Genomic DNA, 12,176 nt, shown 5'->3' on the forward strand with positions numbered 1-12,176 from the left:
CCTGCAGGATCAGGCCATCTTACCCAGCACTGGCCAACCAGATGCCCAGGGTGGGGGGAAGTCCAGCAGAACCTTCACATCCGAATTTAGAGCTGCAGATTGTCACGCTGCAAGACTGAAATCGTATTTAAGGCTCCCAGAGAAATAAAATGAAACATTGCTGGCATCAAGGCCTGAGAGGGGTTATTTCAGGAATAGCAGCAGTTCTTAACCTGAGGTACTATTTCTGGGTTAGCGGAGTCTGTAACCTGAAGCGTATGTAACCCGAGGTACCACTGTACATCACACTGGCTCTATCCCCCCCCCCTTTTTTTTTAAATTCCAGGACATATGAAGTAGCAATAAAGTCAAATGGACAGGTTTAGAAAGCCTTGCCCACATTACTGAGTAAATACAGCAACTCCCACATGGATTTAGATATCTGGGCATCCAGATCAGAGGCAAGCTAGTGTCCCAGAGCCTCTCCATAGGAACTGAGTGCTGCCTTAACCTCTTTGAACAGCCATGTTGTGACTCGCACACTCAAAGCTGGCAGCTTCCTCATAACAGCAACAGAAACTCAAAGCCTTCAACAGCTGCTTGATGGACAGCTTTCTTGGCAGACAGCAGCTTGATGGCAGCTTCTTCATTATACAGTAGAAGCACAACAATGATTAAAACACCGGATGAATTTCGGCTTTCTGCGCAGCTCTTAAAGGTGCAGTGTCAAGGGGGGGGGGCAGTGGATGATGACAGGTGACAATCTTCTTTACCAAGGTGTTTTTAAATTGATTTTTGTCTCTCTTCATGGAAGACTATGGTAATATTCTAATCATTAATGATTACTGGGTGTGAAGAGTAGTTGTAAATTCGAACTACAGTGGTACCTCAGGTTACATACGCTTCAGGTTACATATGCTTCAGGTTACAGACTACGCTAACCCATAAATAGTGCTTCAGGTTAAGAACTTTGCTTCAGGATAAGAACAGAAATCGTGCTCCGGCGGCACGGCAGCAGCAGGAAGCCCCATTAGCTAAAGTGGTGCTTCAGGTTAAGAACAGCTTCAGGTTAAGTATGGACCTCCGGAATGAATTAAGTACTTTACCTGAGGTACCACTGTAATTAAAGTGGTATGAAACTGATCCAGGCAAGGATTATGTATATTTTTATTGAGTATAATACGTCTTCCAAATTTACCTGCTTTCTCGCTGCCTTCATGATTGCTACGGCTTTGTTGCTGTTGCTAAAATCATGTATAGAATTTGTTTATAATAACAATAACCAGCAGCAGATTACCAGAGAAGAGAACGACAGAAAAATGCAATGAGAAAGGATCAACATAAATGAGTTTGCCACTGAAAGGTAAAGAGCAAATTAAAGTGGAAGAGGAGGGAAGTATTGCAGCTGCTCTTAAGCAAAAAAAATTCTGCAAGTATTCTGGAGAATTAGATTTCTCCCACCAGTGTAAGCGAATTTTGCTGCATCTAGTACAGTACTTTGTTATTCCATAATCAAATGTATGCCATTACTCTATAAATGTATTGTCTTTCCTCCTGACTCTTACCATATTTGTCAGCTTCATAATGTATGCTTTTGTACTGAAAGCATACAGAGTGTGTGATGATGATGATAATAATAATAATAATAATAATAATAATAATAATAATAATAATAATTTATACCCCACCCATCTGGCTGGGTTTCCCCAGCCACTCTGGGCAACTCCCAACAGCATAATAAATATCACACAGTGTGTCTGCCAGTTGCACTTCCCTGCTGCTACAAATCTAACTTTCCTATTCTAGAGCAAAGTATGACAGCTCAGGTAGCCAGATGCAAGTGAAGGCAAGCATACCTTCTGAAATCTGCCTTTCTGCCTAACTAAGGTGCCCCCCCCCTTTTAATCTGGCCACTCTAACAGCAATGTTGCTGTTAAACTCTGAATAGTGAAATAATTAAAATTCTGTTTCATTTTAAGTAGGCTCTAAAGTCTTCTTTAAGAAATCAAATTGCTTTTAGCTAAAAAGGGTAAGTAAATGTTTCGACTTTTTTGAATTTTGTGTTCAGCTGCTTTTAGAACTAGTGTTAGGATACTGCTCTGAAATGCTTTAGTCTTTGGTTTTTATACTTTAAATGTTTTTATTGCTGAATTGTTTTTATAAAGATTTTATATTGCCTTGGGAAATTGATAATTTGTAATAATTTATATTTATAGTCGGAAGGCAATCTTTGAAATGTATTTTGAGCTGTTTCCCCCCTGAAATAGACAGGGAACATTAGTTAGTTTAGAAGTGGAAGCTCTTTTTTTCATAAGCAGAGGAGGGCGAAGTGTGTGAGCTCAAGACTTACACACGTTATATAAAATCATAGTTTAGTGTTATGTCAAAAAAGACCTGTCATTCGCCAGAACAATCCTGTGACTAAAGTATGTATGAAAAGGATCGTCACATTAAAGTATGATATTATTGAACTCCATGAGCCATTTCTGAGGAAATATGCAAAATATTGGTGGATGAGTGAGGTGTGTTGCTATTACTATTATGGTTTAGCAGTTGAGGCTGGCAGGAGGTAAGATAATTACAGTGGTACCTTGGGTTAAATACGTTTCAGGTTACAGACTCCGCTAACCCAGAAATATTACCTCAGGTTAAGAACTTTGCTTCAGGGTGAGAACAGAAATCGGGCTCCGGCGGCGCAGCGCCAGCAGGAGGCCCCATTAGCTAAAGTGGTGCTTCAGGTTAAGAACAGTTTCAGGTTAAGAACAGACCTCCAGAACGAATTAAGTTCTTAACCTGAGGTACCACTGTACTTGAAGATTTCGCAAATTCACATCTGTTTCCCAGCAGACTGGCATAAACTGCAGCATATAAAATTAAAATAAATAGAAACAAAGCTATTACAAAGAATATTCAGTAAAATTCAAAGGAAATAAAGTACTGTATAAAATATAGTGATATACAATACATCTAAAAATTAAAATTCAGTTAAAAATAAAAACATATGTTGTATCACCACTAGACATGTATTACTGTACTATTAGCATTATCAGACATTAGAGTGGATATATTTGGAACAATTTTGCAACTGCTACAGCCTAAGTAGCAACTCCTAATGTAATTCTGCTGGATTTTGCCTTCCCAGAAGTAGAAAATATTTGTCCAAAGCTGCCCACACAGAAGCTTTTATCTGCCCCTAAGGTACAACCCATGCAAATGTATCATTCTTAAAAAAGCTGATGGATCACAAACTCTATTCCATGAACCCAAGGTTGTCTCTCAACTGGGATTTGAAGCTGGCCAGCAAACCTCAGTTGAAAGGAACTCTTGGTTCATATCAACCATGGTTAACATCTGTGTTGATACACTGTAATGTGTTGGAGGAGACTCTTGAGAGTCCCATGGACTGCAAGAAGATCAAACCTATCCATTCTTAAGGAAATCAGCTCTGAGTGCTCACTGGAAGGACAGATCCTGAAGCTGAGGCTCCAATACTTTGGCCACCTCATGAGAAGAGAAGACTCCCTGGAAAAGACCCTGATGTTGGGAAAGATGGAGGGCACAAGGAGAAGGGGATGACAGAGGACGAGATGGTTGGACAGTGTTCTCGAAGCTACCAGCATGAGTTTGACCAAACTGCAGGAGGCAGTGGAAGACAGGAGTGCCTGGCGTGCTCTGGTCCATGGGGTCACAAAGAGTTGGACACGACTAAACAACAACAACAACAATGTTTAACTGTGGCTGAGGCCAACAGGGGAGGAATGAAAGTGGGGAATGCATGGTAGGGGAGAGGCTGTGGAGAGAAAGAATGCATGTACATATGCATTTAAGGAGCTTGGGGACCATAAATGATGAGACAGATCTTCAACACTTGAGCCATAGAGCTGGGAAAGCTAGTCAGGGATTGCTTGTTTGAAGTGAAGGTCACTAATTATAGCCAGCCCTTGGGGTTTACATAGCTTTGACATTGATTAATATTGCATATACAGTTACAGATAGGTAGCCGTGTTGGTCTGCCATAGTCAAAACAAAAAAAATTCCTTCCAGTAGCACCTTAAAGACCAACTAAGTCAGTTCTTGGTATGAGCTTTCGTGTGCATGTGTATCTGAAGAAGTGTGCATGCACACGAAAGCTCATACCAAGAACTGACTTAGTTGGTCTTTAAGGTGCTACTGGAAGGATTTTTTTTTGTTATTGCATATACAGTTTGGGATGTGACCCTTTAACCCAGTGTCCTAAGCCTCGCTTGGCATGAGTCCTCTCTGCCAGTGTGGTTCCTGTCCCTTGATTAAGACCCATAAACAAGATTATTGCCCTCTCTTTGCTTTGCCTGTCTGAACAAAAGAAGGTCGGCTAGTCTTCCACCAGACATCAGCTCTGACACTCAGTTTCAGTCGGTTGAAAACGACAACACTGAAATGGATTTTTAATGTTAGCAACTGCATTTTCTGAGCAGGGTTAAGAAAAAGCAAGGTTTCTGAGAAAGGAACGACTGAATCAACACTACATTTCCTTCTGAATATTGCCAACGTTGTTGTTGGTGGCAGTGGTGCAATGTGGTAATCGCACCCTAATTCATTAACAATCATGGCTTCCCCCAAAGAATTCTGGGAACTGTAGTTTATCCCTCACAGAGGTACAAGTCCCACCACCCTGTAGTTAAAGAACTACAGTTCCCAGGATTCTTTGGAGGGAAGCCATGATTGCTAATGAATTAGACTTAGTATGTAACCTCACATCCACATCATATGTTGAATGGTCTTATAGCTTGCTTGCATTCACACACTAACAATAGATGGTAATGTTTATTACCTCACTTACATCAAAGTGTGGTGAAGTGGCTCAGCTGCCTTTGGCCACTTCTGCTGAGTAGGGCCCTGGGCTTCTGCCTCAAAGTCCTGCCCTGATGGTACCACTTGCTGGTGGTGTCAGTGCTACAAGGCGAGCTTTTTGGATCAAAGCCACGACCGCAGGAGGAGCCCACCTGAACTGACAGATTAGAGGCATGTGCACTCAGTGACCCTGTATGTACAACATGCACAATTGTACATGTGCACATGTCACAGTAATTCTGCCTTATTAATTTGTGCACTGCTTATATGCAGAAATGGCTTCTAGACATTTTACAACTATAAAATCAATGCACAGTTAAAATACACAATAACAGTTACACCGGGGCATTGAAACCACCTTAATTAAAATAGACAGCAAAGCGACCAGTTGAAAAGCATAAGAATTAAAACACGTGAAATAATGAAATCAGAAATTCAGTTCAGGGGAAAGCTTGCTATTATTATTGTTGTAGTGTGGTGGGTAGAGTCTGTGTCCCTGCATACACAATAGTTGTACTAAATAGCAAGTGTACACTCCTTCACACAGACACTTTGGCTTCATGCGTACCATACATTTAAAGCACATGACTTTCTTCAAAGAACTTTGGGAACTGTAATTAGTTAAGGGTGCTAGAAATTGTAGTTCAGTTGGTGAGCAGTCAGCTACAGTCTCCAGGATCCTTTGGGGGAAATCATGTGCTTTAAATCTGTGGTGTGTACGCAGCCTTGCACACATGTAGCGACAGCCTGTGTTCAGTGCCAACGTGTGAACAAGATTTTTAACTCCTATGATAGGGAGACTTCTAAGTTAACTCCCTTTTCTGGCCCCAGCATGAGTCTCTTAAACTGAAAGATGCCCACTGCCAAGTAGGAAGGGGCAGTAGTTGCTGGAGTACATGAGAGGCAATATTGTAGGGCATAATGCCTGCACTCATCCTTTTCAGTGGCAGTTTCAGAATTTGCATGCGCTGAAAGCGACAGGTACAATGAGCAGTTGCCACAGGCCTCACCCTCACACACACAGCTATCCCTGAAGCCAATCATCTCATAAGTAGTTGACTAGCTCAGCATACCACTTGCCTGATGCTGTTCCTCACAACAAAGAGGATTTCGATTCCACAGCACTTTGCAAACTAAGCCAACACCCATGAATTTCCTTTCTCAGCTTAAGAACTCCACACTTGAGCTGCCTGAAAGGTCCTTGGAGAGAGATGAAGGGAGGGAAAAAGAGAGAGGCATTGTTTAGTTTATGATTCAAGCCTGGGAGCCTATTATGCCAACTATAATCTATCCCGTGATTTTATTTGATCTGACTGGTTCTGCTAGTTTTGGAGGAACTGCATTCAACACACTTTACCATTCCAATGGGAACTTAAAGGCAAATCAGGGTTTCCTAGACAGGCACAAAATCTATATTTTTAGCATGAAGACCAATGAAGGAGGGAATGAGCTGTTTAAAAATTAAAAGAGGCAAATGTTTCATAGCTGGTATAGTGTAGTAGCTACGGACTGGCTCAGATGATGATATAAACTGAATACACCTCAAAGTGGTCCACAAAAATAATAAAACAATAAAAGTACTGGTAAAAGCAGTTTTAAAAGCTGCTTGAAACATTAAAAAAAATTTAAATCAGCAATGAACTAAAAGCAGATTAAACCACACACCAACATTCTACATAACTGAATAAAGGTAAAGGGACCCCTGACCATTAGGTCCAGTCATGACCGACTCTGGGGTTGCAGCGCTCATCTCGCTTTATTGGCCGAGGAAGCCGGCGTACAGCTTCCGGATCATGTGGCCAGCATGACTGAGCTGCATCTGGTGAACCAGAGCAGTGCACGGAAACGCCGTTTACCTTCCCACCGGAGTGGTACTTATTTATCTACTTGCACTTTGACATGCTTTCGAACTGCTAGGGACCGAGCAATGGGAGCTCACCCGGTTGCAGGGATTCGAACCACCAACCTTCTGATCGGCAAGTCTTAGGCTCTGTGGTTTAACCCACAGCGCCACTCGTGTCCCAAACATAACTGGGTAGGTTGGTCTAAACAAAACTGTTTTTAACCAGCACTAGAAACCGCTTAGTGCAGGCACCTGTCTGATATTAATAGGCATGGAGTTCCAAAATTGATTTCTTACAAATGTGGCACCTGTAACAGTGTTTAGGGTTCAGTTCCTTGACCACAGTGCTTAGAATGTAACATTTCTGAGGAGAAGATGGAAGCACCTTAACACCTTAGCACATATGCCAATAAATAAATGTGCATGAACATAATGCACAGCTTATTAATCTACTTCTTTTCCTTATTGTTTACTTTGCTCTGGCTAGAAAATGCTCAAACTTAACAATGATCAGTCAAACATTTACTCCTTTGCAGATACTGAGATATACTTTGAGAGGCACAGATTCGCATATGCTAATTTATATGTATAGATGCAATTTTTGAAGCAATCACAATAATTTAAATAGAAATACAATGCACCTCACCATATTGGAAAGACAATGCTCTTGTGACTTATGTGCTTGTTTGGTCTGCTGTTCAGGTGCTGATGTGCAACTTCAAGGCCTCTGCTTCTGTCCCTCCTTACTGATTTTCTTTTATCCTTTAAACCAGATTTGGACCTGTTAGCCCTTCAAACAGAGGACTGTCCTCTGCAAAGTAGGACATCCAGGCAAAAGGCAGGGCTGCCCAGTGTGGGTTTAGGTCAGTGATATGATAGCAGAGGCTGCATACTCTAAAAAGGTAAACATTACATCCATTGCTCCACCATTCATTTTGCCTCTGACCTTGCCCATCTCTGGCATGTGGCCCCCTAAGAAGGGACTGTGGCCCTCAGGCTGAAGGAGTTTCCTCACCTCCACCAACACCCTTCCTGCACTTAGTGATGCCCTGAAATAATCACAGACACTCCCTGCTCCCTCTCTCAGGTGGCAGTGCATCCTCATTCAAATGTCAGCTCTGCTCTTAAGTCACCTGGGTATCTTAAGCTGCTGCTGAGGTACAGTCTCAGGTGGTTGTTGTTTCCATCAGTCAACTCAGCAGAACAATCTGAGTGGCTCACCAGAAGCACAGATCACTGGACAGCCACTTTTGAGGAGAATATTTGAAGGAGTCTCTTGGTTACTTAGACGTGTGTTGATTTTTGGGCATTTGAGAAGTTTCCCAACTTGTCTTTTATCTGCATTGGACCAAAACATGACACCGTCTCCCAGCTTAGAAGTGCAAATTTAAGCAAACGAGTGGTGTGATTTGGTAAAATACATTAAAAAAACCCATATTCATAAATATTAATAAAAAACATATCCGTCCTTATGCCACAAGATTAGACTGTGATGAACATGTCTCCTCAGATTAGCTGAATATGTAAACAAACCACTCAATCTTTGGGGGGGGGGTGCTTCATTATGTTTTTGAATATTGTATTTTTATTTTTTTTTATTATGGCCAGGGGCCTCAAAAGCTGGAAGCGGCCCAGGTCTCTCTGGGCCATTGGGAGGGCCTGATGGGAGTGGTCCATACCTAGAGGAATGACCCCCTGGGAATGATCACATCTGCTATTTTGGGTTCCATTATGATGAAAGAAATGTGGGATACAAATATATAAGAAAATGAACAAATTCTCCCAGTGCTGTTTTAAAAACAAATAATAACAACAAACTTGCCTCTGGAAGCAGTGTGGCAAAGTGCTTGGAAGGTCAGATTAGGACTAGGGAGACCAGGTTTCAAAGCCTCACGCAGCTGTGAAATTTCCTGGGCGGCCTTGGGCTAGTCACTGTCCCTCAGCTTTGACCTACCTCACAGTCTTGTGGTGAGGATAACATGGGGGAGGGGGAGAACCACCGTGATCTCCTTGGAGGGATGGTGGGATATAAATGTAATCAATATAAGTAAATAAACTTGCTAATTGTCAAATTGCATCACCTTGGGGGCTCGCATTTGAAGCTGAGGGACTGTTCAGTTCAGACTCAAACAGCTGACACCCACCAGAAAAGGGGCTCCTTAAAATTTTTAAAAAATCCTTAGAAATAGGAGTAAGTGGATTAAACAGAGGTAGGAATAAATTTATGGATCTTCTGGAGTACCAAGCAATTTTGATGTCTTCAAATGTAAACATCATCATATGGCACTTAGGAACGCACTTGCTTTGCGGGGGGGGGGGGCAGGGAAACATAACATTAGATAAATAGCAATTTTCTTCAAGTGGTTTTTCTAAGAAACTCCTATTATGCAACAATGTGAACAGCACAACATTCTGCAAAAGAGCAAAATGACAGGCTTTTTGCTGTTCTGCCATTCCATGGTACAGCGCACTCTCTCTCTTTCTCTCTCTCTCTATATATATGAGATGTCATCTAAAATTTTAAAAATTCCAGGAAATGATTCTGAGTCAATAGATATGAGATATGGGAAGAACTTTGGCTTAGCATGCCTATGCATAGTTTCAATAAATCAAAGTAATTAGCTTTCTCCCCCCACCCTTTAAAAAAAAATTCAGGAAATACACATAGATTCATAGAATTACAGAGTTTGAAGTGATCTCAAGGATCATCTAGTCCAATCCCACTGCAATGCAGGAAGTTAGATGCCATTGCACCAAGCAAATGTTTCCCCATGGTTCCCAGTGCATTTTACCATCTTTCCTTATTACAAAATGGCTGGGGTGGTGTGTTGTTGTTGTTGTTGTTTTGTAAGGTTGGAGCTCCAAATCTTTCATTGTGGAACCTGAATTTGCTGGTATGTGATTGAATCCCTCTGAAAAATAGCAACAGATTGGAGGCAACCTTAGTTTAATGGGACATATTCCAAGGTAAGTGGGTATAGAACTGCAGCCTAATCTATTCACTTTGAGTATAATTTAGTTGCATGCTGATATGCTAGTCCCCTTTATCATATCATTCTATGTCTCTTTCCTAGGAAAAATTTCAGATTAATAATACTATTGCAAATGCAGAAAGATCTACCAAAGCATTAATAAGATTCTTTTACGGGAAAGGGGGCCAACACATACCGACAGCCTCCCAGGTCTTTGCTGCCAAAATACTATCACAATTGTTATATGGATCCCAGATCTGCAGCTTTAAAAACCTTACTCTCTTAGAGACATTTCGAACTAAGTTTTTCCGCTGCCTGCTGGGGATCCCCTCTTGCGTATCCAACATAGCGGTCCGTTTGGAGGTTGGGCAAATTCCTATCAGTACTCGGATATGGATATTGAAGATCCATTATTGGCTAAAGCTTATTTTCTTCCTGGTTGGGCTGGCACCTTTAACCTTATTAGATACCTACCAATCCAGATGGAAAGCTACACTGCTGGAAAAGCTTAAAGGCTTGGGGATCCCACAGCAGACCCTGATAGCGACAGGCTTCGAGAAAGCTAGGACTACAATCCGCCAGCGTATCTGGGACGTAGAATTACAATGCCACATGAGCGAAATGATCAATCATCCAGCAATAAAGGACCGTGGAAGAGGTTTCTCTCCAGCTAAATATCTGTCAGGTCTTCAGGTACCCAAACACAGACGGTCTTTTACCCTCGCCAGATTTAACGTTCTTCCTTCTGCCTTACTTCAAGGCAGATTTGAGGGTAAACCATACACAGCACGGGTCTGTCCTTGTGGCTCATTGGAAGTTGAAACTGCTTCACATGTACTATTACGTTGTCGTCTTTATGAGGATATACGTTTGACTTTTATTATACCTGTTTTGCAAAAGTCCAGGAAAGAATCGGAATACCATACTTTAAAACTACTGCTAGAGGACAAGAATCCCAAGACTACATTAAATGTAGCTAAATTCTGTGCGTCTGCAATCAATCGCAGGAAGCAAGTGGTATCCCATAATGTTCAAACCCCTAAATGTTAATTACAGGGGACATGCTAACAATTAATTTTAATTTTTATATTTAAAGCCTTGTTATATTCATATTGTCCCTTGTATTTCTGATATTTTTTATGATCTGTGATATTGTGTGTGTTGACGCTGGTCTGTGACCGTATTAATAAATTCATTCATTCATATGTCTCTTTCCTAGGCAAAGAGAGATTTTCCTGTAATGGCTTAGACATGCTAATATGATGGTAAATAAATTGATCTTTGGGCACCAGCTCAATAAAGCAGTTAAAGCTGTGTAAATCAAAATCAATAGGGCTGAAATACCTGCCCGTGATTAAGAAAATGATTAAGTAAAAGGTAAAGGTAAAGGGATCCCTGACCGTTAAGTCCAGTCATGGACAACTCTGGGGTCGTGGTGCTCATCTCGCTTTACTGGCCGAGGGAGCCGGTGTTTGTCTGCTGACAGCTTCCAGGTCATGTGGCCAGCATGACTAAGCCGCTTCTGGAGAAGCCAGAGCAGCACACGGAAATGCCGTTTACCTTCCTGCCGGAGCGGTACCTGTTTATCTACTTGCACTTTGACGTGCTTTCGAACTGCTAGGTTGGCAGGAGCAGGGACCAAGCAATGGGAGCTTACCCCGTCATGGGGATTCAAACCACCAACCTTCCAGTCGGCAAGCCCTAGGCTCAGTGGTTTAGACCACAGTGCCACCAGCGTCCCACAATTAAGTACCTTCCCCAATAGAAAAAGACTGCTGATTAAGGGTCTTGATAACATGCCAGTCTATTAACCTTGCTGCTGTTAAGAGAAAGTGGCAGAGGGTAGGGGTTGTGTTTTTTTGTCTTTTCATTTGCAGTATAATTGATTTTTATTTATTTATTTGTTGTCGAGAAGCTGCCTCCCGTGTCTGACTTGGCTCAGGTTCTGTTGTGAAGATCTGTATCCTGACCACATAGGAGAAAGAACCAAAGTCAAAGAGAATGTTATCCTAACCAGAGGTTGTTAAATTCCAAGAGATTCCCAAGAAACCATAACAGCTGGCTGATGCCACTTTGAGCATCTTTGGATGCTTGTGACCAGAGGAGGGATGGGGAACCTATGTTTCCCCCCCAGGTGTTATTGGACTACAGTTCCCATCATTCCTCACCATTTGCCATACTGGCTAGTGCTGATAGGAGTTGGAAGTACAACAACATCTGGAGAGCCTCAGGTTCCCTAAAATAGAGGGACAGAGAAAGCAAGTAGTCTGTGTTTCCTGTTATTGCTGCATGCAAAGCTACTCACTATCTTTTAGGATGCTTAGGTTTAATAGGGGCAGTTTCAATAGAGATAAAGAAATTAGCACAATAGCCCCTTTCCCACTCATGATCACCAGCAACTGGTGTTCAAGGCATACTGGAGGTAGTATGTAGCCATCACATTGCTAGTGGCCATGAAAGTCCTTCTTCGCCCCTCGACACGCAATAGCTATGGAATCTGCAGCTATAGTGGTGAGTGATGATGCAGCTACACCTGGCTGAAAGGGGTATTA

The sequence above is a fragment of the Podarcis gaigeae genome (assembly GCF_964106915.1).
Source record: "Podarcis gaigeae genome assembly, chromosome: 10".
NCBI classification, from domain to species: Eukaryota; Metazoa; Chordata; class Lepidosauria; order Squamata; family Lacertidae; genus Podarcis; species Podarcis gaigeae.